At 44.9% G+C, this 24503-nt stretch overlaps 1 long non-coding RNA gene across 1 annotated transcript in view; it reads left to right on the top strand.

Moving 5' to 3' along the window:
• The window catches only part of LOC138365937 (uncharacterized), a 30045-nt gene extending 7774 nt beyond the window's left edge, over nucleotides 1–22271 (top strand). The window contains exon 3 of the long non-coding RNA XR_011229081.1: nucleotides 22115–22271. This is a non-coding gene — a long non-coding RNA (uncharacterized lncRNA). The remainder of the gene's footprint in view (nucleotides 1–22114) is intronic.
• Nucleotides 22272–24503: the final 2232 nt, after the last annotated feature.

The raw sequence follows: 24503 nt of genomic DNA, 5'->3' as shown, positions 1-24503 counted from the left end.
TGCTGACCCAGGTGGAAAAGAAAGGGCTGCTTTGTAGACCTCAGATTCGCCAACGGTTAATGGGTCTGAAATGGTGTCGGCTGATGGCGGAACGATGTTGTCGCCTTGAGGGGCTCAGGGTGGGTGCTTGCTTTGCAGGGCCCGTGCTGTGGCTGAGTTTCGAGGAGCAATTTTCTCGTCACTGGTGAGGACTCTAATAGCACTTGCGGTATTTCCCTCTTCAATTTTCTTTGTGATTTGTGCTCTGATTTTGTACGTTTCCGGTATGTTGTTGCTACCATTTCTGCGGTGAGTGTGTTTTGCTCGTAGAGGCAGGCGAACTAGGTTGTCCCCCCTTGGGTATTCATTTATCGCCCTCTGGACCGAGGAAGCAAGTGATTTGTCCCTCCTAGGAGGGACGTTGAGGCATACATTGCCAAACAGAAGGACATTATGCCACGCTTGAATGTTTTCCGGTGCATCATTGACCCTTTTCAGAAGATTACAAAGTTTGGCTGCTGCATTTGGGTGGGCTGCTTTTGGGATGTGTGGTAATGTTCTAGCAGACGTCGCTATGATCGCTTGGGTGAGGTTCTCAGATGAGATTAGGTTAATGGGAGTCTCTTCCCTAACTGTTAATGGCAGCTGGCCATTGCTTCCCTTCGGAAGCTGGTGGAAACCACTGCATCTTTCCTCGTTGAAGGTGTGAAAGCGGATAACACCACCGTTGGTGTTTATGGCGGTGTTTTTGTTGCATACTCGGCAAAAACCTCTTTTAGGAGCAGTTGTTGGCACCTCAAGGCTTGTGGAGTCCTACCCGACCGCTGGGACCCCTTCCATTTCAACTCGGTTGGCAGAGTTAAACTGTGCATTATTCTATAGAGGGGAGCAAACACACTGGGTCATGGCCAAGCAACTGGGTGTGGAGCCAACAACTGGGTGTGGAGCCAGCAACTGGGTGTGGAGGCATCAACTGGGTGTGGAGCCAGCAACTGGGTGTGGAGGCATCAACTGGGTGTGGAGCCAGCAACTGGGTGTGGAGCCAGCAACTGGGTGTGGAGGCCGCGGCTGGGTGTGGAGGCATCAACTGGGTGTGGAGGCATCAGCTGGGTGTGGCGGCATCAGCTGGGTGTGGAGGCCGCGGCCGGGTGTGGAGGCATCAGCTGGGTGTGGAGGCATCAGCTGGGTGTGGAGGCCGCGGCCGGGTGTGCAGGCCGCGGATGGGTGTGGAGGCCGGTGGGGCGAGGGTCAGCTCAGGTAGTGAGGTGCGGGGGGGGGGGGGGGATGGGGTCGGTTTGGGGGGGGAGGCGTGGTATCGAGTGGGCTATACACATGACACACAATATACATTCATATATATGTACACCAGGGTATGTATGACACTGAGAATATGGGGTTGGCACTTTGTTATATGTATGACACTATAAACTGGGGTTGACACTTTGTGGTGTGTATGGCACTGAGTATCGGAGTTGGCACTTTGAGATGTATATTTCACTATGGCACTATATATACATGGTATTCACTTTGTATGTCGGGGCCGCAAAGTATACACCAAACAGACAGAAATTGTTCACTATCATTCACTGAGCCCACGAGGGAGGTGGTGGGGTGGTGTGGTGGTGAGGGCAGTTTGAAATGCGGCCACTACCAGTCTCCTCCGCCTGACCGGTGAGCGGGTGTTCTTAGTGACGACTTACTCTAAGGTTCACTTTCCCTCACGCGCCTCCCTCCGCCCCCGCCCTTCCCCATCCCGCCCCGGCCGTTAAGGTGGTAGGCCTCCCTCACTGGCACTGTTGCTGGTGTGTTCAAGCTTGACAAACAGGAGAAAATTGTAAAATACCGTTGACTGGGACGATGGAGGGACTTCAAACGCTGAAGATGTCTTCTAATGATGTTCACATATGTCCTGACCAACGCCCCACCTGCTTGACCTCACTGTTTTGTGATAAAGTATGAAGGTAGCCCGGAGCTCCACGGTGCGTCCGGTCTCCACGATACCCCGAGGAAGTATCTAGGTATAGATACCTCCTCCTCCGAGGAGGAGGAGGTATATATATATATATATATATATATATATATATATATATATATATATATATATATATATATATATATATATATATATATATATGTATATATATATATATATATATATATATATATATATATATATACATATATATATATATATATATATATATATATATATATATATATATATATATATATATATATATATATATATATATATATATATATATATTGTGACGGTGTTCCCCCCCCCCTTATATTTCTCCCACGCCTGCAGTAAGAGTCATGTCCACTTTACCCGAGCGTTCTCTACGTCGCAGGCATCAGGTTGATATGTGTAGGAGAATGTAGTGTTCTCGAAGTGCCGAGAAATTCATAAAAGAATAGTATTTTGGGCTGTGGTTTAGGCCCTTAAGGAAGCCAATATGGCGCTGGCTCTTCTGTTTTCCCGCCAAAACTGTGTGACGTCAGTGACACCAGATTGGTCGCCGACAGCGACGTGGCACAGGGAGCCAATGAAAACCTCCCGTGGCGAATATGACGTCACGAAGGAAGGGGGGTCCGGTCATCGCGCCGCGCTGGCGCCATCAGTCTAAGACAGCACGTCAAGGAGGTCGGACGTGCGCTGGGGGGGGGGTCCTGTCAGTTGGACAGTTTACCCCGTCTCCGGAGGACTTACGCATCACCCGTGGTCTGCCATCTCCTGTGGGGTCTTCCTTCGTTCATGTGTTGGACCAGAGAAGGAATTGACAGAATATTGAGCAACAAGTGCTCCAGGAACAGGTGTTGTGCAGGTGAAGACTAGGCAGCGACGTATGCGACGGCTGATAGCTTCACAGTGATGATGTAGTGCCTGGGCCAATCCTCCGGAGGGAATCAGTCTGACACGACACGTCAAGGTGGTTGGACGTGCGAAGATTGGTCCTGTCAGTTTGACAGTTGTTTCCCGTTCCCGTGGATTCTACGCGTCACCCGAAGTCTGCCAGTACTCTGTGAGGTCTTCCTTCGTTCATGTGTTGGACCAGAGAGGGAATCGACGGGGTATTGAGCAACAAGTGCTCCAGGACAGGTACTGTGCAAGAAGAAGTGAAGTCTGTGCAGTGACGTATGCGACGTCTGAGGCAGTTCACCCGTTTGTGACGGCGTAGTGGCTGAACCGAGCCACCGGGAAACAGTGGAAGAAGAAAACTATTCGGGAATCCGAACGACTGCATCCGAGACGTAGGCAGGCAGCCATAGCTGGGAGGAAAAGTTGACGGCCGGGAGACCGACTCCAACCCTACTAGAAGTCGAGGAGGAGCACGGACCTGCAGTGAAAAGGCACGGAGACGACGCGCTTACGGTGGGACGTTGATTGAGTTCCTGGAGGACACGACAGTGTGTGTGTGGGGGCGTTCCCTACAGGAGGCAGGAGCCAGGACCAGGAGCTACAACTCAACTCTCACCGGAGGATAGGTGGAAGTAGGTGATTCTAGTTTCCCTCCCAATTCCCCTTTAGTCAGCTATATTATTTAGCCAGAGTATTTTGTATGTCGTGAGCAAGGCTCACCTATGTCACAGTAAGGCACCAGTGTGCAGAGTGGTACTACATAGAGTACCCACGGGATTTATTACTATTATTGGTGTGTGCAGGCACCCGGAGTAATTGATGAATTTACTGTGTTGATAATGTCTTTAATGAGACTTTAATATGATCATTTAGTGAGAGGATATATATATAACTATGCCAGTATTTGGAGTTAGGCTATGTGCCCAATAACTATGTCATTACCATTATTGATGTCTATGACTCATCCACATATATATATGTCTATGCTTGTGTATTGAATAATCATTCATGTGTGCAGTGATTAATTGTGTTATCGCCCACGGAAGGAAGTACTGAGAACTCCAGTGATATATACTTGCATACGTGATCATTAAATGAAGGGCAGTATGTTATACTATGATAGTGAGGTATTGTGTCTATTAATATAGAGATGTTTGATTGAGCTCAAGATCAGTGTAGCGAAGTATTTACGTGCTATTGTCGCAAATATTGTGTGTTTGAACTTCTAGTGATCTTTGAGAACTTAAAGAAACTGGTACGTCACGCCACAAACAGATAAAGTAACATTCGTGCGGGGGGTAGTCGCCCAGCTGATTTTGACACTGACGTGAGGGGGAGCGTTGCCGGCTTGGTGAGTTCATATTATATGTGTGGGAACGAGCGACTCCTGCCTAAAACAGCTGTTTGCTTATTGATATAATCTTGTGATGTCTTTGAATGAGTTTTAAGTAAAATACCAAGTACATTGGTGTTTATATCATCCCCTCCATATTTCTTGTGGCTATATAATATCTGAAAGCAGAGAGCGATAGAAGTAAATACCTGCCTGATATCAGATCTATTGAGTGTGTTCTTCCCACTGTTACCACAATTCAACAAAACCACTGACGTGTTACTGGACACCGAAAACACCAGTTGGCGACCTTGTGGTTAGTAGTAGAGCCCTATGTTGGAGCGGGCATGCAACAGTTAAGTGAACAAGTTGTGTTCCCACTCCTTCTCGATCAGAGGCCGGTTGGGATTGACTGGGATACTCTCCTGGCGTACAGTGGCGCCGCGAGGATAGAGTGAAGACCCGCAGGGCTACGGTGAGTGACCTTGAGTATACTGTTGCTCGCCGAGTAACCCCGAATATATATATATATATATATATATATATATATATATATATATATATATATATATATATATATATATATATATATATATATATATATATTATTAAATATGACCGAAAAAGTAAGATTAATAATTCTAACACGAATTTTCTCAATCTTTCGTACATTACGCTTCACTGTTGGAGGTAAATCAAAAATCACTTCTCCAAAATTCATTTTTATTTCTAGTCTGACGCGACACGGGCGCGTTTCGTAAAACTTATTACATTTTCAAAGACTTCACAAATACACAACTGATTAGAACTTACGTCTCTCTGATATTATATCTACATTTGAGTGAGGTGGGAAGGGTGATGTGGCATTAACACAAGACAGAACAGGAGGGGATATTAATAGGGTATTAAAAGTATCAACACAAGACAGAACAGAAACAATGGGTATTGAAAAGAAGTGTTTGTAGAAAGCCTATTGGTCCATATTTCTTGATGCTTCTATATTGGAGCGGAGTCTTGAGGTGGGTAGAATATAGTTGTGCAATAATTGGCTGTTGATTGCTGGTGTTGACTTCTTGATGTGTAGTGCCTCGCAAACGTCAAGCCGCCTGCTATCGCTGTATCTATCGATGATTTCTGTGTGGTTTACTAGGATTTCTCTGGCGATGGTTTGGTTATGGGAAGAGATTATATGTTCCTTAATGGAGCCCTGTTGCTTATGCATCGTTAAACGCCTAGAAAGAGATGTTGTTGTCTTGCCTATATACTGGGTTTTTTGGAGCTTACAGTCCCCAAGTGGGCATTTGAAGGCATAGACGACGTTAGTCTCTTTTAAAGCGTTCTGTTTTGTGTCTGGAGAGTTTCTCATGAGTAGGCTGGCCGTTTTTCTGGTTTTATAGTAAATCGTCAGTTGTATCCTCTGATTTTTGTCTGTAGGGATAACGTTTCTATTAACAATATCTTTCAGGACCCTTTCCTCCGTTTTATGAGCTGTGGAAAAGAAGTTCCTGTAAAATAGTCTAATAGGGGGTATAGGTGTTGTGTTAGTTGTCTCTTCAGAGGTTGCATGGCTTTTCACTTTCCTTCTTATGATGTCTTCGATGAAACCATTGGAGAAGCCGTTATTGACTAGGACCTGCCTTACCCTACAGAGTTCTTCGTCGACTTGCTTCCATTCTGAGCTGTGGCTGAGAGCACGGTCGACGTATGCGTTAACAACACTCCTCTTGTACCTGTCGGGGCAGTCGCTGTTGGCATTTAGGCACATTCCTATGTTTGTTTCCTTAGTGTAGACTGCAGTGTGGAAACCTCCGCCCTTTTCCATGACTGTTACATCTAGAAAAGGCAGCTTCCCATCCTTTTCCGTCTCGTAAGTGAAACACAGCACGGAACTCTGCTCAAATGCCTCCTTCAGCTCCTGCAGATGTCTGACATCAGGTACCTGTGTAAAAATGTCGTCAACATACCTGCAGTATATGGCCGGTTTCAAGTTCATGTCGACTAAGACTTTTTGCTCGATGGTACCCATGTAGAAGTTTGCAAACAGGACACCTAGGGGAGAACCCATGGCGACCCCATCTACTTGCTTATACATGTGCCCATCCGGGCTCAAGAAGGGTGCCTCTTTAGTACAAGCTTGGAGTAGTTTCCTCAGAATACTTTCTGGCATGTCAAGAGGAGTACAGGCTGGATCACGATACACTCTGTCGGCTATCATTCCGATTGTCTCGTCCACAGGTACGTTGGTAAACAGCGATTCTACGTCCAACGAGGCTCTTATCCCTGTGGCCCGTGTGCCCCGCAGTAAGTCCACAAATTCCTTTGGAGACTTCAGGCTGAAGGCGCAAGGAACATAAGGAGTCAGCAGGCCGTTGAGTCGCTTCGCCAGTCTGTACGTGGGTGTGGGTATCTGGCTAATGATTGGCCGAAGTGGGTTTCCACTTCGTGGAAGTGGAAACCCACTTCGGCCAATCATTAGCCAGATACCCACACCCACGTACAGACTGGCGAAGGGACTCAACGGCCTGCTGACTCCTTATGTTCCTTGCGCCTTCAGCCTGAAGTCTCCAAAGGAATTTGTGGACTTACTGCGGGGCACACGGGCCACAGGGATAAGAGCCTCGTTGGACGTAGAATCGCTGTTTACCAACGTACCTGTGGACGAGACAATCGGAATGATAGCCGACAGAGTGTATCGTGATCCAGCCTGTACTCCTCTTGACATGCCAGAAAGTATTCTGAGGAAACTACTCCAAGCTTGTACTAAAGAGGCACCCTTCTTGAGCCCGGATGGGCACATGTATAAGCAAGTAGATGGGGTCGCCATGGGTTCTCCCCTAGGTGTCCTGTTTGCAAACTTCTACATGGGTACTATCGAGCAAAAAGTCTTAGTCGACATGAACTTGAAACCGGCCATATACTGCAGGTATGTTGACGACATTTTTACACAGGTACCTGATGTCAGACATCTGCAGGAGCTGAAGGAGGCATTTGAGCAGAGTTCCGTGCTGTGTTTCACTTACGAGACGGAAAAGGATGGGAAGCTGCCTTTTCTAGATGTAACAGTCATGGAAAAGGGCGGAGGTTTCCACACTGCAGTCTACACTAAGGAAACAAACATAGGAATGTGCCTAAATGCCAACAGCGACTGCCCCGACAGGTACAAGAGGAGTGTTGTTAACGCATACGTCGACCGTGCTCTCAGCCACAGCTCAGAATGGAAGCAAGTCGACGAAGAACTCTGTAGGGTAAGGCAGGTCCTAGTCAATAACGGCTTCTCCAATGGTTTCATCGAAGACATCATAAGAAGGAAAGTGAAAAGCCATGCAACCTCTGAAGAGACAACTAACACAACACCTATACCCCCTATTAGACTATTTTACAGGAACTTCTTTTCCACAGCTCATAAAACGGAGGAAAGGGTCCTGAAAGATATTGTTAATAGAAACGTTATCCCTACAGACAAAAATCAGAGGATACAACTGACGATTTACTATAAAACCAGAAAAACGGCCAGCCTACTCATGAGAAACTCTCCAGACACAAAACAGAACGCTTTAAAAGAGACTAACGTCGTCTATGCCTTCAAATGCCCACTTGGGGACTGTAAGCTCCAAAAAACCCAGTATATAGGCAAGACAACAACATCTCTTTCTAGGCGTTTAACGATGCATAAGCAACAGGGCTCCATTAAGGAACATATAATCTCTTCCCATAACCAAACCATCGCCAGAGAAATCCTAGTAAACCACACAGAAATCATCGATAGATACAGCGATAGCAGGCGGCTTGACGTTTGCGAGGCACTACACATCAAGAAGTCAACACCAGCATTCAACAGCCAATTATTGCACAACTATATTCTACCCACCTCAAGACTCCGCTCCAATATAGAAGCATCAAGAAATATGGACCAATAGGCTTTCTACAAACACTTCTATTTAATACCCATTGTTTCTGTTCTGTCTTGTGTTGATACTTTTAATACCCTATTAATATCCCCTCCTGTTCTGTCTTGCCCGAAACACATTGCGTAATAGTGGCTTTAGGCATTGTATGTACTAGCTCTATCTATATATCAATCCATTAATGTAACATCACTTGTATGTATATACCTTACCTGAATAAACATCTGAATCTGATAAACATCTGAATCTGAATCTTGTGTTAATGCCACATCACCCTTCCCACCTCACTCAAATGTAGATATAATATCAGAGAGACGTAAGTTCTAATCAGTTGTGTATTTGTGAAGTCTTTGAAAATGTAATAAGTTTTACGAAACGCGCCCGTGTCGCGTCAGACTAGAAATAAAAATGAATTTTGGAGAAGTGATTTTTGATTTACCTCCAACAGTGAAGCGTAATGTACGAAAGATTGAGAAAATTCGTGTTAGAATTATTAATCTTACTTTTTCGGTCATATTTAATAATATATGTCTACAGGAAAGACTGCTACCAAAATATACTAATATATATATATATATATACATTATTAAATATGACCGAAAAAGTAAGATTAATAATTCTAACACGAATTTTCTCAATTTTTCTTATATTTCTTTTCACTGTTGATGGTAACTGAAAAATCAATTCTCCAAAATTCATTTTTATTTCTAGTCTGACACGACACTTGAACGCGTTTTGTAAAACTTATTATATTTTCAGAGACTTTAGTTTACACACACACAACTATAACTGAACAGAGTTTAAACAGCTTCGATTTTATACCTGCATTTGGGTGAGGTGATATGTTACAACAGTTTTGGATGAGGTGAAAACATACTTTCAACACAAGACAGAACACGAAACAATGGGTATAATATTTTGTAAGTTAAAGGGAAGAATGGAAGTAACTGCAAAGGGCCTATTGACCCATATTTCTTGATGCTTCTATATTGGTGCGGAGTCTTGAAGTGGGTAGAATATAGTTGTGCATTAATTGGCTGTTGATTGCTGGTGTCGACTTATTAATGTGTAGTGCCTCGCAGATATCTAGCTGCCTGCTATCGCTGTATCTATCGATGATTTCCGTGTTTTTTGTTAAGACTTCTCTGGTGATGGTCTGGTTGTAGGAAGAGATTATGTGTTCCTTAATGGAGCCCTGTTGCTTATGCATCGTTAATTGCCTGGAAAGAGATGTTGTTGTCTTGCATATATACTGAATTCTTTGAGGCTTACAGTCCCCAAGTGGGCATTTGAAGGCATAGACGACATTGGTCTCTTTTAAAGCGCTCTGCTTTGTGTCTGGAGAGTTTCTCATGAGTTGGTTTGCCGTTTTCTTGGTTTTATAGTTGACCATTAAACTATAAAACTTTATAGTTTAATGGTATAGTTGAATACCGACTCCAACCTCTTGAAGGGTTGGAGTCGGTCTCCTGGCCGTTGCCTCCTCCTCACAACTACGTCTGCAGTCCTTACTCTCGGCTGCAGTCGTTCGTATTCCCAGCTAGTTTGTTCTTCTCCTTCTTCATGGTGAACTGGCCCAGCCGCTACGTCATCACCCAACTGGTGAAACTGCACAGTCGTCCCTGACGTCACTGCCCAGGGTTCACTCTTACTAAGCACCTGTCACTGGAGCTCTTGTTGCTCGTTTCCTGTCAATTCCTTCTTCTGTCCGCCTCACGGAGTTCAGGAAGACCTCATAGGTTGCTCGCAGACCACTGGTGATGCGTATACTCACCGGAGAGGGGCGAATACTGTCAGAATGACAGGACCCCCCTATCGCACGTCCGTCCTTGACGACGTGTTGTATCTAACTCCTGGCGGCACGGGTCGCACGGCCCGGAGGAGTCGGCACCATCTTGGCGTCCTAAAGGGCCTAAGCCACTGGCCAAAGCACTCTTCTTTAGTTAATTTCTCTCCTATGCGAGAACACCTCATGCTCCCACATATGTCAAATTGTTCTCTGGAAGGCAGAGAACGGTCGGGTAAAGTAGATATGACTCTTACAGCTGGCGTGGAAGAAATATAAGGGGGGGAACACCGTCACATACCCCTCCCCTAAAAATAAGAGTCATATCGGTTTAGTGTACTCGGGATAGGGCATCCGCTACCACGTTGTCCTTCCCTCTGATGTGCTTAATTTCTAACCAGTATGATTGTAGTAGTAATGTCCACCTTGTCAGCCTCTGGTTGGAGTTTCTCATCTTGTTCAAGAAAGTTAGAGGGTTGTGATCTGTAAAAACGAGAACAGGCCTCGCCCCTCCTCCCACGTACACGTCGAAGTGCTTTAGGGCCATTACTAAAGCCAACGCCTCCTTTTCGACGGTACCATAGGCACGCTGGTACTTCACAAATTTCTTGGAGTAAAATGCGACAGGCCTATGTACCTCGCTCCTTTCCTGGGCGAACATGGCTCCTATCCCTACATCACTGGCATCTACATACAGAATGAACCTGGCTGTAAAATCTGGGGATATCAACACTGGGGCCTCTGTCAACAGGTTCTTCGTCTTCTCGAAAGATTCCTGGCAGGCCTCTCCCCACTTCCATCGTGTATTCTTAGAGAGTAATTCTGTCAGAGGATGCGCTATCATGGAAAAGTTCTTACAGAAACCACAATAGTATCCAATCATCCCAAGATACCTCAGCAATTCCTTCCGTGTCCTGGGTATCGGGTACTCTCTAATAGCTGATACCTTGTGGTCCACAGGGGTAACCTCTCCTTGACCGATGACGAAGCCCAGGTATTCTAGATGGGCCTTCCCAAACTCACTCTTGGCTAGGTTCACGGTCAGGTTAGCATCTTCCAGCCTCCTGAACAGCTCCCTGAGTCGCTCTAGGTGTGCCTCCCAATCGTCGGAGTACACTACTATATCGTCAATGTATACAGTGCAGCCTTCGGCTCCTCTCAGCATCTCGTTCATCATACGTTGAAAACAACTCCCGCTGTTCTTCATCTCGAAGGGCAACACTTTATACTGATACAGTCCGTCTGGTGTCACAAAAGCTGATATCTTCCTAGCCTCGGGAGTTAACGAGATTTGGTAATACGCCTTGGACACATATCTGGCACTACCCACCTGATTGATGCAATCACTTACCCTGGGCATGGGGTGGGAATCTGCCACAGTGATGGAGTTCACCTTCCTTGTAGTCCGTGCAAAAGCGGTATGTACCGTTGCTTTTCTTAACCAGCAAACACGGGGAACTCCACTCGCTGTTGCTAGGCTCGGCAAGGTCATTCTCAAGAAGGTACTCTACCTCCTTCCTCATCAATTCTCGCTTCACATGGCTGACCCTATAAGCACTCTGTTTAATGGGCCTGGCGTCCCTCACCTCTACCTCGTGCGTCACACTCTTGTGGCGTCGGGGCACGTCGGTAAAAAGAGATGCATTCTCTCTCAACAGGTCCGTCAGATCTGCTCTCTGTCTTCCTTCCAGGTGTTGAAGCTTGACTCTGATATTCTCCAAACTCTCTGCATTGGAGAGATGGGTGCCGTCCGCCCTGGACCATTTTCCTTCCTCTGCTGGAATCTCTTGATTCACCTACACGCATAAGACCACTTTCTGCTGTAGTTCTCGTGGCATTGTTCCGTCCTGCACGGCGGCTCCTCCTTCTTCAGGGAAGAAAGGCTTCAGACGGTCAATATGACACACCTGTGTCTTGCGGGGTCTGTCCAGCTTGCTGACTTCATAGCTTACTGGACCCAATCATCTTAGCACCTTATACGGTCCCTCAAATCGTGACTCGGTCACACGGCTCTTCCCTGGCAGTAACACCATAACCTGGGACACAACCTGGAACTCTCTTGGCGTAGCTTTCTTGTCGTACCACTCTGACATCTTTTGCTGCGCCTCCTTCAAATGCTTTCCTGCTAGTTCTTTCGCCAATGCGAAACGCTCCTTAAATTTCTGCACGTATTCGCTGACCGTTCCCACAGTCACTCCTGGCGCCCATTGCTCTCTCAGCATGGATAGAGGACTCCGTACCTCATGTCCATATACCAGTTGGAACTGTGAGAAACCCAGTGACTCCACTACAGCGTTCCGTATAGCAAACAATGCAGGGTACACTGCCTCATCCCACTCGGCTCCTTGTTCCGCACAGAACACTCTCAGAATGGTTTTCAGTGTGGAGTGAAACCTTTCGATCGCCCCTTGCGACTGCAGTCGGTAGGGCGACGACCGAATCTGAGTTACTCCCCAATTCGACACGGTCTGTCTAAACCACTTGGACAGGAATACGCTCCCACAGTCCGTCTGGATTTCCCTGGGCATTTCCACCCAAGAGAAAAATCGCTGCAACTGCCCGGCTACACCTTTTGACGTCAAGCATCGCATCGGGACTGCTTCCGGGAACCTTGTCGCCGCACACATGATGGTCATCAGGTAGGTGTTTCCCTTTCTCGTCCGTGGCAACGGTCCTACCCCGTCGACCAACAGACGTTCAAACGCTGGACCAAATGCAGGAACAGGGACTAAATGGGCCTTTGATATCGCTGGTACACTCTTTCCTGCTCTCTGGCAAGGTAAGCAAGTCTTACAGTGACGCCTCACATCGGCGTCCATACCGGCCAGTAGAAATGGTCCCTGATCTTGCGTAGAGTCTTGGTCACTCCCAGGTGACTTGCAGAATCCACAAAGTGCGACAGATCCAGCACTGCCGCTCTGCACTGGGCCGGCAACACTACCTGGTGCCTCATACCTAGTGATTCCTCTCTGGCCTCCATTCTCACAGGCCTCCATTGTCTCATCAGCATCCCATCTTGCAGATAAAAATGTGTGGCACTCTCAGGACCAGCACGTCCTCCTTTGGCCTCCCGAATCAATTCTGGGAACTCCACCTTCTGTAACTCCCCCAGACGAGCGCGATCCACCCCAAGAGAACTGGCGAGGGTCACCTGTAGCTCACCATCCGGGTTGCCTTCACCCTCCACCTGTTCTCCGGGTTCCACGAAGAGGTGATCGACCTCTTCGATCACTGTCGAAGGCTGTTAGACGTCTCTTCTTCAGCCCCATCAGATCCACTCACTACGTGCTCGTTGCACCGCCTTGGAATCACAGCGCATACAGGAAACGCCACCTTGGCGATTCCCTTCCCGTTCCCACAGGCGTCTAATACTCCGCCTTTCTCTCTGTAGTGCTCCAAGCACTCCTCGCCCTTCATGAGGCTAGGGAGGACACATCCTCCACAGGCGTCATTCCCAAGGATGACTTGCGCCTCCATCTTGGGCATTGAGGCGCAGACCCCTACCACTAGGGTCTGACAGCCATAATCAGAATCCAATGTTACCTTGTGCTGGGGCATCCTCACTGGGCCTCCCACAGTGGTCACAACAGCCACCCCCACACTGGTATTCTCATAACTCTCTGGGAACAGGGTTCTACTCACCAGGGTAAAATCAGCCCCGGTGTCCCTCAATATCTTCACAGGAATGGGGTCTGCCTCCTCCATCCTTACCTTCCCCTCACACACTAACGGGTGAATTTTCTTCTCCACACTTGGTACGGACTCACCCCGCTCGTTCTCAGCCACTTGGTCCTCCATCCTAATGAAAGCAACGTTCCCGCGCTGCTTAGGGCGTTTGCAATCCCGCGCGAAATGTCCATATCCTCCACAGTTGTAGAAGCGGACCCTTCTTGGCGGTGACCTTCCACCACCGCTCGCCCTGGCAACGCCTCCAGAGACCGTCGCTCCATGGGTCTTCCTTGCGCCTTCCGTCGTCTCCCTCGTAGCGTCCCTCGGCACAACAACAGATCCGGCACTCTCAGCTAGGGGCGTCTTGACTGGTTCCACAGAACATTTCAGTCCCCTACTGTCTCCACTCGAGAGGCGGGACTTGGGAGAACTCGTTCCTGCCCTCCATCCGTCCGTTTTCCTAAAACCACTCCCATACCCAGAGTACACCGGCAGCTTGTGCGGTCCCTCTCTGCGTGATCGCAAGGCTTCCCCCAACATGTCGGCTCTGTCAGCAGCAGCCCTCAGGTCTTTAATGTCCACCTCCTTTATTCTAATCCTGATCTCAGGAGAGGGCATGGACATAAATTTTTCCATGACCATTAGCTGTTTGATGTCCACAGCTGACTTAGCCCCTTCAGCTTTCAACCACTTCAGAAATCTTCTTTCCATGTCCCTCGCCGTCTCTGCATAAGATTTACCTGGCGAACGGATACATTCCCGGAACCTTTTCCTGTAACACGCTGGAGTCAACTTAAAGGAGTGAAGCATTGCTCTCTTCATTGCATCATAATTGGTGCATTCCTCGAGGTCAAGCATGTTGTAAGCCTCGCGAGCTTCACCTGTGAGCCTACCCTGGACCAGCTCCGCCCACTACCCTGGACCAGCTCAGCCCACTCTGTTCTTGGCCACTTCTTCAAGGTAGCTACCCTCTCGAAATGGTCAAAGAAGCCCTCAGCTTCATTAGACACAAAGACCAGTAAATCGCGCTCTCGTACCCGGCGGTCCTCCTGCTGTGGGGGTGCGGGTGGGGCTAGCCCTAGTTCAGCCCGCTTCAGTTCAACCTTTCTGTTGGCTTCAATCTCTTGCTGCTTCAGCTTGGCTTCCAGCTCGCGCTCCACCTGTCTCAGCTGTGCGTCTCGTTCTTCACGCTTCAGCTGTGCTTCTTGTTCTTCACGCTTCAGCTTGGCTTCCAGCTCACGCTCCTCCCATCTCAGATGTGCTTCTCGTTCTTCACGCTTCAGCTGTGCTTCATGCTCACGTTCTTCCCTGTACAGCTGTGCTTCCAGCTGCAGCTTCATCATCTCCAGCTTGACGCTGCACCGGCTGCCGCTGGATCCCCTACTGCTTCCACCAATGCTTAAATTCTCCCTTGCACTGGCGAACGTCTGTGGCCGTTCCTCCCTTGAAGCCTCATCTCGGGCCTTGAGCTGTGCCACAATCTGAAGCCTCCTTTCTCTCACTTTGGAGGATCTCAACTGGATTCCAAAGTGGTCAGCTATTAACTGCAGCTGCGCCTTGGTGCAATCCTCCAGCACTGCGTTCCCACGCTCCACATGCAGTGTTATCAAACGTTTGGCAACTCGCGAGATGCCACGCCCACTCACACTCCTCACACTGTTCACTTCCTCACTATACTCACACTATTGGCGTGAGGCGCCTATTATTCCCTCGTATTCACAGTATATCACAACACTGGCATAATCACAGTTAACCACTAGACACATGAATATACTATTTAATAACTCCACTATATATAGTTCACTTTATCAATATTTATAATAACGAGGTAACTCTAGGCACACAGCCTTACACTATTAAACTGTATATTTATATATATAACCTCTGGCACGAACTTATAATATAAATGACATGTAAATATAAATGTCCTCGACACAGTAATCTCTTCATCAAACCACGGGTGCAATCACACACCATATATATATCTCGTGAGAGCTCTTTAGCATCTCCCTTCACAACTGTGTCTTACTAGAAACATAGACATTGGTGAGCCCTGCTCACGACATAGAAGATACTCTGGCTAATCGCTAACTAAGGGGAATGGGACGGAAAACTGAATTACCTACTTCCACCATAAATGATGTGGACTCGTCCTCTGTTGAGGGTTGAATTGAAGCTCCTGGTTCCGGCTCAGGACTTGCTGTAGGGAACACCCCCACACACACTGATGCTCTTCCCAGGACCTCAACCAACACCCAAAAACGTGTCTTCTCCGTACTGCTTCTCTCTGCAGGCTCCGTGCTCCTCCACAACCTCTTGAAGGGTTGGAGTCGGTCTCCTGGCCGTCGCCTCCTCCTCACAACTATGTCTGCAGTCCTTACTCTCGGCTGCAGTCGTTCGTATTCCCAGCTAGTTTGTTCTTCTCCTTCCTCACGGTGAACTGGCCCAGCCGCTACATCATCACCCGACTGGTAAAACTGTACAGTTGTCCCTGACGTCACTGCCCAGGCTTCACTCTTGCTAAGTACCTGTCACCGGAGCACTTGTTGCTCGTTTCCCGTCAATTCCTTCTTCTGTCCGCCTCACGGAGTTCAGGAAGACCTTAAAGGATGCTTGCAGACCACTGGTGATGCGTATATTCACCGGAGAGGGGCGAATTCTGTCAGACTGACAGGACCCCCCTATCGCACGTGACAGGACCCCCCTATCGCACGTCTGCCCTTGACGACGTGTTGTATCTAACTCCTGGCGCCACGGGTCGCATGGCCCGGACCTACCTCCACTCGTGACGTCACACTTGCCAGGGGCGTTTCTCATTGGCTCCCTATACAACTTCACTGTTCTTGACCAATCTGGTGCCACTGACGTCATAACATTTTGGCGCGAAAAGGTAGGAGTCGGCGCCATCTTGGCGTCCAAAAGGGCCTAAGCCACTGGCCAAAGCACTCTTCTTTAGTTAATTTCTCTCCTATGCGAGAACACCTCATGCTCCCACATATGTCAAATTGTTATCTGGAAGGCAGAGAACGTTCTGGTAAAGTAGATATGACTCTAACAGCTGGCGTGGGAGAAATATAAGGGAGGGAACACCGTCACAAAATATATATATATATATATATATATATATATATATATATATATATATATATATATATATATATATATATATATATATATATATATATATATATATATATATATATATATATATATATATATATATATATATATATATATATATATATCGTACCTAGTAGCCAGAATGCACTTTTTGGCCTACTATGCAAGGCCCGATTTGCCTAATAAGCCAAGTTTTCAAGAATTAATTGTTTTTAGACTACCTAACCTACCTAACCTAACCTAACCTAACTTTTTTGGCCACCTAACCTAACCTAACCTATAAAGATAGGTTAGGTTAGGTTAGGTAGGGTTGGTTAGGTTCGATCATATATCTAAGTTAATTTTAACTCCAATAAAAAAAATTGACCTCATACATAATGAAATGGGTAGCTTTATCATTTCATAAATACAAAATTAGAGAAAATATATTAATTCATGAAAACTTGGCTTATTAGGCAAATCGGGCCTTGCATAGTAGGCTGAGAAGTGCGTTCTTGCTACTAGGTACGACATATATATATATATATATATATATATATATATATATATATATATATATATATATATATATATATATATATATATATATATATATATATATATATATATTGTTGTGATCTCAGCCTACAGGAGAAACGAGTCTCCCCCTTGAGAGTTATTCAACAAGCCTGACCTAACTAGAAAGTATAGGAAAAATAGAGGTGATAACACAGATGTAAAATAGTTTGTTGGATTTAATGAACAATTTGAGATTATGGGCAGTAAATAAGGAAATAGATAAATGACTGGTTAGGAGATGTGGATATTTTGCTGGAGGCGTGACGCTTGCTTCTGGAGGGCTTTGACCTCACTTGAGGCCAGACATCGCAGGGGGAAAGCCGCGCTCCATTGAGCTCCCGTCTGATAGGAACCCCTAGTGATATATCTCCAAGAGAAGAGAAGTGTGCAGACGTCCCAGCTGTGGAATTGAGCTGGGGACGTGTGATCTCAAGTTCTGGACTGCAAGGAGTGTTTATTAAGCCGCCCAGAGACATTTTCGTGGGCTGTGGAAGCGCCCTAACCAGGCTCCGTCAGAGGGAGGAGCACCCTCGACGAGACAATCTGTGGTAAGCACGATTTAAGCCAGTTCATAGTGATTGCTTGTAGTTGGTCGTGTGCCCAGCGACAGTAGGAATGTTTATTGATGAGTTTGAAATGTTTTGGTAAGGCAGGAAGCCTAAATAGGAGGACGGAGATGAGAGAGACAGCTGGAGGGACGAGCAGCGCGTCCTCTCCCGTCGACCGCTTGAAGCCAACTGACTGAGGTGCGGCGGAGGAGAGTGTGGAGGTCCGCCGGGCGAGGTGGAGCATGGACCCGCCCAACGGGAAAGTCCACTCTCACAGTATGTAGAGGACAGATAGAGGTTTGAGGCAAACATATTGTGTGATTATTTTTGTTTATGTGTTAAAGGGGAAACATTTTTATTGGAGTGTCGATGGGTTGCTGGTTTGTCTTTGGGGAAGAAGTTGCTGAGAACTTCGAAGCCAGCACAGAGCGAGTAGTTGGTGAGACTCCAAGGTAGTGGAGGAGAGGACCTCGAGCTGTGAGGAGAAGCAGTGAAGAGGAGTGTCACGTGCTTCTGTAGAGGTGGTGAAGCACCATAGTTGCTCGAGGGAACTTCATGGTGTAGCAGCCACGAGAGCTGTGGAGGAACCTAGCAGAAGGGTGAAGCACCGTAGTGGCTCAAGGAAAAGTTCATGGTAGCAGCCTGGAGGAGCTGCAGAGGATCCTGGTAGTTAAACCCGGAAGAACCTGAAGATATCAGGGTAGTGAACTTCCAGATGTGGAAGGGAAATTCAAAATGATCACTTGTAGGGAGTTGATAGAGTGTTTGTCTTTAGCGTGTAAGATGCAGTGAAAGGCGAGTGATAGTTTGGCATTTTTTTGTACCAAGGTGTTTATACTGAAGTTTAGAGTTACAGTCGTAGGCTGGATTACCTACAGATGTATGTGTTCTAGGACTGATAGAGTGATCGATTGATCATTGTTGTGTATCAAGGAACATTTATACTGATATATGTTATTGCATTCATATGCTGATTTTCCTTGAACATGTTTATATATATATATATATATATATATATATAACTGAAAACTCACACCCCAGAAGTGACTCGAACCCATACTCCCACAACTGGTATGTACAGGGACGCCTTAATCCACTTGACCATCACGACCGGACATAAGGAAGTGATAGCCGAGGCTATATGAACCACTTCCCCGCCGGCACTCGGATGGTAATCTTGGGCATAGCATTTTATCAAATCACCTCATTCTTTGGGGCACACGTGAGGAACACAAATGCAAACAAGCCTGAATGGTCCCCAGGACTATATACAACTGAAAACTCACACCCCAGAAGTGACTCGAACCCATACTCCCACAACTGGTATGTACAGGGACGCCTTAATCCACTTGACCATCACGACCGGACATAAGGAAGTGATAGCCGAGGCTATATGAACCACTTCCCCGCCGGCACTCGGATGGTAATCTTGGGCATAGCATTTTATCAAATCACCTCATTCTTTGGGGCACACGTGAGGAAAGTGGTTCATATAGCCTCGGCTATCACTTCCTTATGTCCGGTCGTGATGGTCAAGTGGATTAAGGCGTCCCTGTACATACCAGTTGTGGGAGTATGGGTTCGAGTCACTTCTGGGGTGTGAGTTTTCAGTTGTATATAGTCCTGGGGACCATTCAGGCTTGTTTGCATTTGTGTTCCTCACGTGTGCCCCAAAGAATGAGGTGATTTGATAAAATGCTATGCCCAAGATTACCATCCGAGTGCCGGCGGGGAAGTGGTTCATATAGCCTCGGCTATCACTTCCTTATGTCCGGTCGTGATGGTCAAGTGGATTAAGGCGTCCCTGTACATACCAGTTGTGGGAGTATGGGTTCGAGTCACTTCTGGGGTGTGAGTTTTCAGTTGTATATAGTCCTGGGGACCATTCAGGCTTGTTTGCATATATATATATATATATATATATATATATATATATATATATATATATATATATATATATATATATATATATATATATATATATTCCCTTGCTGATAGTGCAACATTGTATTATAAGACTTGATCTACTTGAGGAGGTTGATAATATCAGGTGGTGAACCAGGAGATAAGATACCACTTGATAAGCAGATGATAGAGTTGTGATGGTGTTGGAGTGCAACCCGACTGAAATAGTATAGAGTGTAGGATTCATTATTATTATATGTGTGTATGTATTGTGTATGTGCTTGGTCCAGTAAATGTATTCAAATTTGCTGGTGTTTGACCTTGTCCTAGTGAGGCTTCCCAAGATGTAATAAAGAAGGAGAGAGAGAAAGAATCAAGAACGACTGCTGTGGACATGGTAGGACGGAAAACTAGTAAGTCAAAGTGGATTGAAGAGATCATCTCACATAAAGAGAGAGTGGGGAGACACAGCGGCTCGAGTGGGTGTGTGCACGTGACAATGAGGCTAAGTGTTGGAGCCGCATCCCCTAAACGTGTGACGTTGAGCCCCTCTCCAAGAGCCAGAAGCACCTAGTGAGGTCTCCTAGTGAGGTATAAGCACTCTACCGAGTTGTGGGTTGGGTTGTCCTTATAGAAGGATCAACATGACAACACCACCAACCCACACAACTAGAATAATATATATATATATATATATATATATATATATATATATATATATATATATATATATATATATATATATATATATATATATATATATATTTTGTGACGGTAACGCATTGGTGTTCGGCTGTTCAAAGCTAGGGGTATGGCCTCGTCACATAGAATAAAAAAAAATAGAAAATCTGGAACTTCGTCTGTGGTAAGGTAAGGAGAAGACACACAAAACACAAGTAAATTTTAACAATGAAATTTTAATTACGTTAAATAAACAAAACATGAATAAAATGGACATACAAATTCGTATAATAAAATCAATCAATCAAAATAATAAGAAGAATTAAATGACAAAATGAAAAGTTACGTTAAGACAAGTGAGCAATAACAAGCTGTGCAATATACAATAAAATGAGAGGTGCAGGAATATTGGCTTTAAGCTATCACCTCTCTTAGTACACGTAAGCCAAAGCTCAGTCTACTAGGAAGACGTGTTAACCGTATGAAAGCACTGAATATTCTGAAGACTGAGGTTGTGGCGGCCCCAGACATCAAGTAGTATGGTGGGTGAGTGCAGTTGCAGCTAGACCGGCAGCCAATCAGCGAGGAGCCGGCAACAAGACAGGTAGTTTGGCGGTTTGAGGCTGAGCAGGTGTTCCTGGCTGCATACGTTTTGCTCTCTGGCAAACCTTGGAGATGTTGTTGTCGTTGTTGGACATTTCTTCCATAGTAGTTTTATATATTTGTAACAACGTATTTTTGGAGGGAAGAGCAGGCTCAATCTCTTGAAGGAGATTATCGTCACAATATATATATATATATATATATATATATATATATATATATATATATATATATATATATATATATATATATATATATATATATATATATATATATATATATATATTATATATATGTATATATATATATATATATATATATATATATATATATATATATATATATATATATATATATATATATATATATATATATATATATAGACGGTGTGATATATACTGTGATGCTTACTAATTATCCAGCACTGATTATTTCCATTAATGTTATTGACAACTTATTATTTGAAACCTTTAAGCACTTTCGCTGCATATTTCCATTTGTCATGATATTCCCCATAAATCTACTTAGAATTACAAAATCTATTCATATAAACAAAAAATTATTCAGAAATACAATGACATTGTATTTATTTATGGTTTAAATATTGCCAGCAAGTTTCTCTCTAGATTTTTTTATATATGCAACAACATATACAATGAAATTATTAAATAAATATGTGGACAAGTGTAATCCCTGACATCTTCAGGAAGTGTACTCTTGAAATTTTATAGGCTTTACTCTTTAAATAAATCATGACTCTAGTATAAAACGAGAAGACAAATTTTGAGAAAAAAAATAGATACATGTAAATCGATGCTGATATCCATATTTTTTTATCCATATAACATGTTTCATAGAATGTCTCGACGTTGAAGATATCGGAAGCTATCTAAAGTATAAAGAAACACAGTGTAAAGAGGATTACCATAAAAATTATGTTATAGAGTTCCTTGTAGTATTGGGAGGCAAGGGCCTGAATTTTGCTTAATGATACTGCTAAACGTCATTTTATTTAAAGAACGCTTTCACTGAAGAGGAATTATAGTCGATTTTTTCACTGCAGTTAAATTTTGAGTCGCCTGAATAAAATTATAGTTGCAGTTCAGTTTGATACATTTTAATATATAATCTTGGCATTTGCATTTGTTTATTTCTGCCTGATAGAAAAGGTGCACCTTTTCACCAACGATTCAATCAACTGATGACTCGTCTCGATGCTGCCGGAGTAATTACCTCTTGGACTGAAGACGTAATGGCCAAAAAAATAAGGGAAATGAGAAAAGCTCTAAAATCGGACACTAATTCTATTCTCGGAGATGCAATTCAGGTAATTTTCATCTAATGTTGTCAAAGTGTCATGATATATATTGAAAAATCGTTGTATTAGATGTTCTTTCAACTCCTAATTTATCATTTATTGTTAACTTGCAGGATGACGGGCACCAGATGGTGTTGAGCCTCAACCATCTGCAGGGAGCCTTCTACATGTTGCTGGTGGGCTCCTGCGTCGCCTTCCTCACCCTGCTGGTGGAGAACCTCGCCCACTGCTGCTCCTCGCCTCAGTAACACCTTCCTCACCCTGCTGGGGGAGAACCTCGCCCACTGCTGCTCCTCGCCTCAGTAACACCTTCCTCACCCTGCTGGGGGAGAACCTCGCCCACTGCTGCTCCTCGCCTCAGTAACACCTTCCTCACCCTGCTGGTGGAGAACCTCGCCCACTGCTGCTCCTGGCCTCAGTAACACCTTCCTCACCCTGCTGGTGGAGAACCTCGCCCACTGCTGCTCCTCGCCTCAGTAACACCTTCCTCACCCTGCTGGGGGAGAACCTCGCCCACTGCTGCTCCTCGCCTCAGTAACACCTTCCTCACCCTGCTGGTGGAGAACCTCGCCCACTGCTGCTCCTCGCCTCAGTAACACCTTCCTCACCCTGCTGGGGGAGAACCTCACCCACTGCTGCTCCTCGCCTCAGTAACACCTTCCTCACCCTGCTGGTGGAGAACCTCGCCCACTGCTGCTCCTCGCCTCAGTAACACCTTCCTCACCCTGCTGGGGGAGAACCTCACCCTGCTGGGGGAGAACCTCACTCTTCTGGGGGAGAACCTCACCCTGCTGGGGGAGAACCTCACCCTGCTGGGGGAGAACCTCACCCAGCTGGGGGAGATCCTCACCCAGTGCTGCTCCTCGCCTCAGTAATATTTTTTTTTCAGTACCAAATATTCATACTGTTTTCATGTATAAAAGACATTTACATAATTATATATCAAAGTTCAATAACTTTATGTAAATAGAATAAATATATTGTATTTTCGGTATTTAATAAACCGATTACTGCATTAACAATGTTATTGTCTTACTTGCCCTGAGAATCCTAAATTTAATTTGAGAAAATAATGCTGCTTAAGTAAAATTCGTTCGAGAACGTTTCTCTTGTTATCTACAGCTCACACACACATAGTTTACATTGATAGTTGGTAAGGTAAAGTTATTATGAAGAGAAAGCAGTATACTATTATGACCATGTAGCTCTTGGAAGGGATCCAAGGAAGGAGTGAAGGAATCGTGACCTGCTTGGACCATAAGGGACTGAACGCCTTCCCTGTAAAGTAGTGAGGCCGTCGGTGTATCCACCAGTACAAGTGATTGTCACACTCACTGAAAAGATGATGTCAATTACATTCATCTTATGTTTTTCTCATAAGAAAACACCACTGAAAATACAACCCATCCTCCTGTTTATAAAGTACCTACTGAGACGATCGTCAATAGTCACGAGTTCGTACCTACTTAGCGTACGTAAGTAGAGTAATTATATAGTAGTATACTGACTACCAACTTGTCCTTCCACATATTATTGCTGAATTCAGCCGTTTGTATTTTGGCTCAAAAAAAAAAACTATTTTAGCTTCATAAATCCGGATGATGTCCTACAAAAAACAATATTTCTTTGTAATAAATATGTACATAATAATATTACCCAATTTTTCTCAATATTTTTTTTTAAATTTTACAAACTCTTTAGGTATTAATTAATTGCAGATTGTTCGTTTAAATTGTTAAAGTGTTACTACATTATTAAGTGCTTTTCCAATGTTTATATAGGATATAACACGGGGGATGCACGCACAAGGTGACACAGATGGAAGCTGAGTACCCAAATGAGCCACAGAGACATCAGACAGAACTTTTTCAGTGTCAGTGTAGTTAGAAAATAGAATACACTAGGAAGTGATGTGGTGGAAGTTTACACCATACACATTTCAAATGTAGATATGCCAGAGCCCAGTAAGCTGAGGAATCCGTACATCAGTTGATTGACTGTTGAGAGGTAGGATCAAAGAGCCAGAGCTCAAACCCCGCAAACACAACTAGGTGAGTATATAAGTAATTGGCAACTGCTTAATATTTATTGAAATATTTTTATAATTTAAACAGGAAGGAAAAAGTAACACAGAGTTCTTATGTCTCTTTCAAGAGGTCTTTTAAGTTTTCTTCAGAATGAAAAATATGGCCATTGCAAATTTTTAAATGACAATTATGTTATTGTTATAACTAT

Source organism: Procambarus clarkii, chromosome 18 (genome assembly GCF_040958095.1).
Source record: "Procambarus clarkii isolate CNS0578487 chromosome 18, FALCON_Pclarkii_2.0, whole genome shotgun sequence".
Lineage (NCBI taxonomy): Eukaryota > Metazoa > Arthropoda > Malacostraca > Decapoda > Cambaridae > Procambarus > Procambarus clarkii.
The sequence above is the reverse complement of the archived record's forward strand: the minus strand, read 5'-3'. Positions and strand labels throughout refer to the sequence as shown.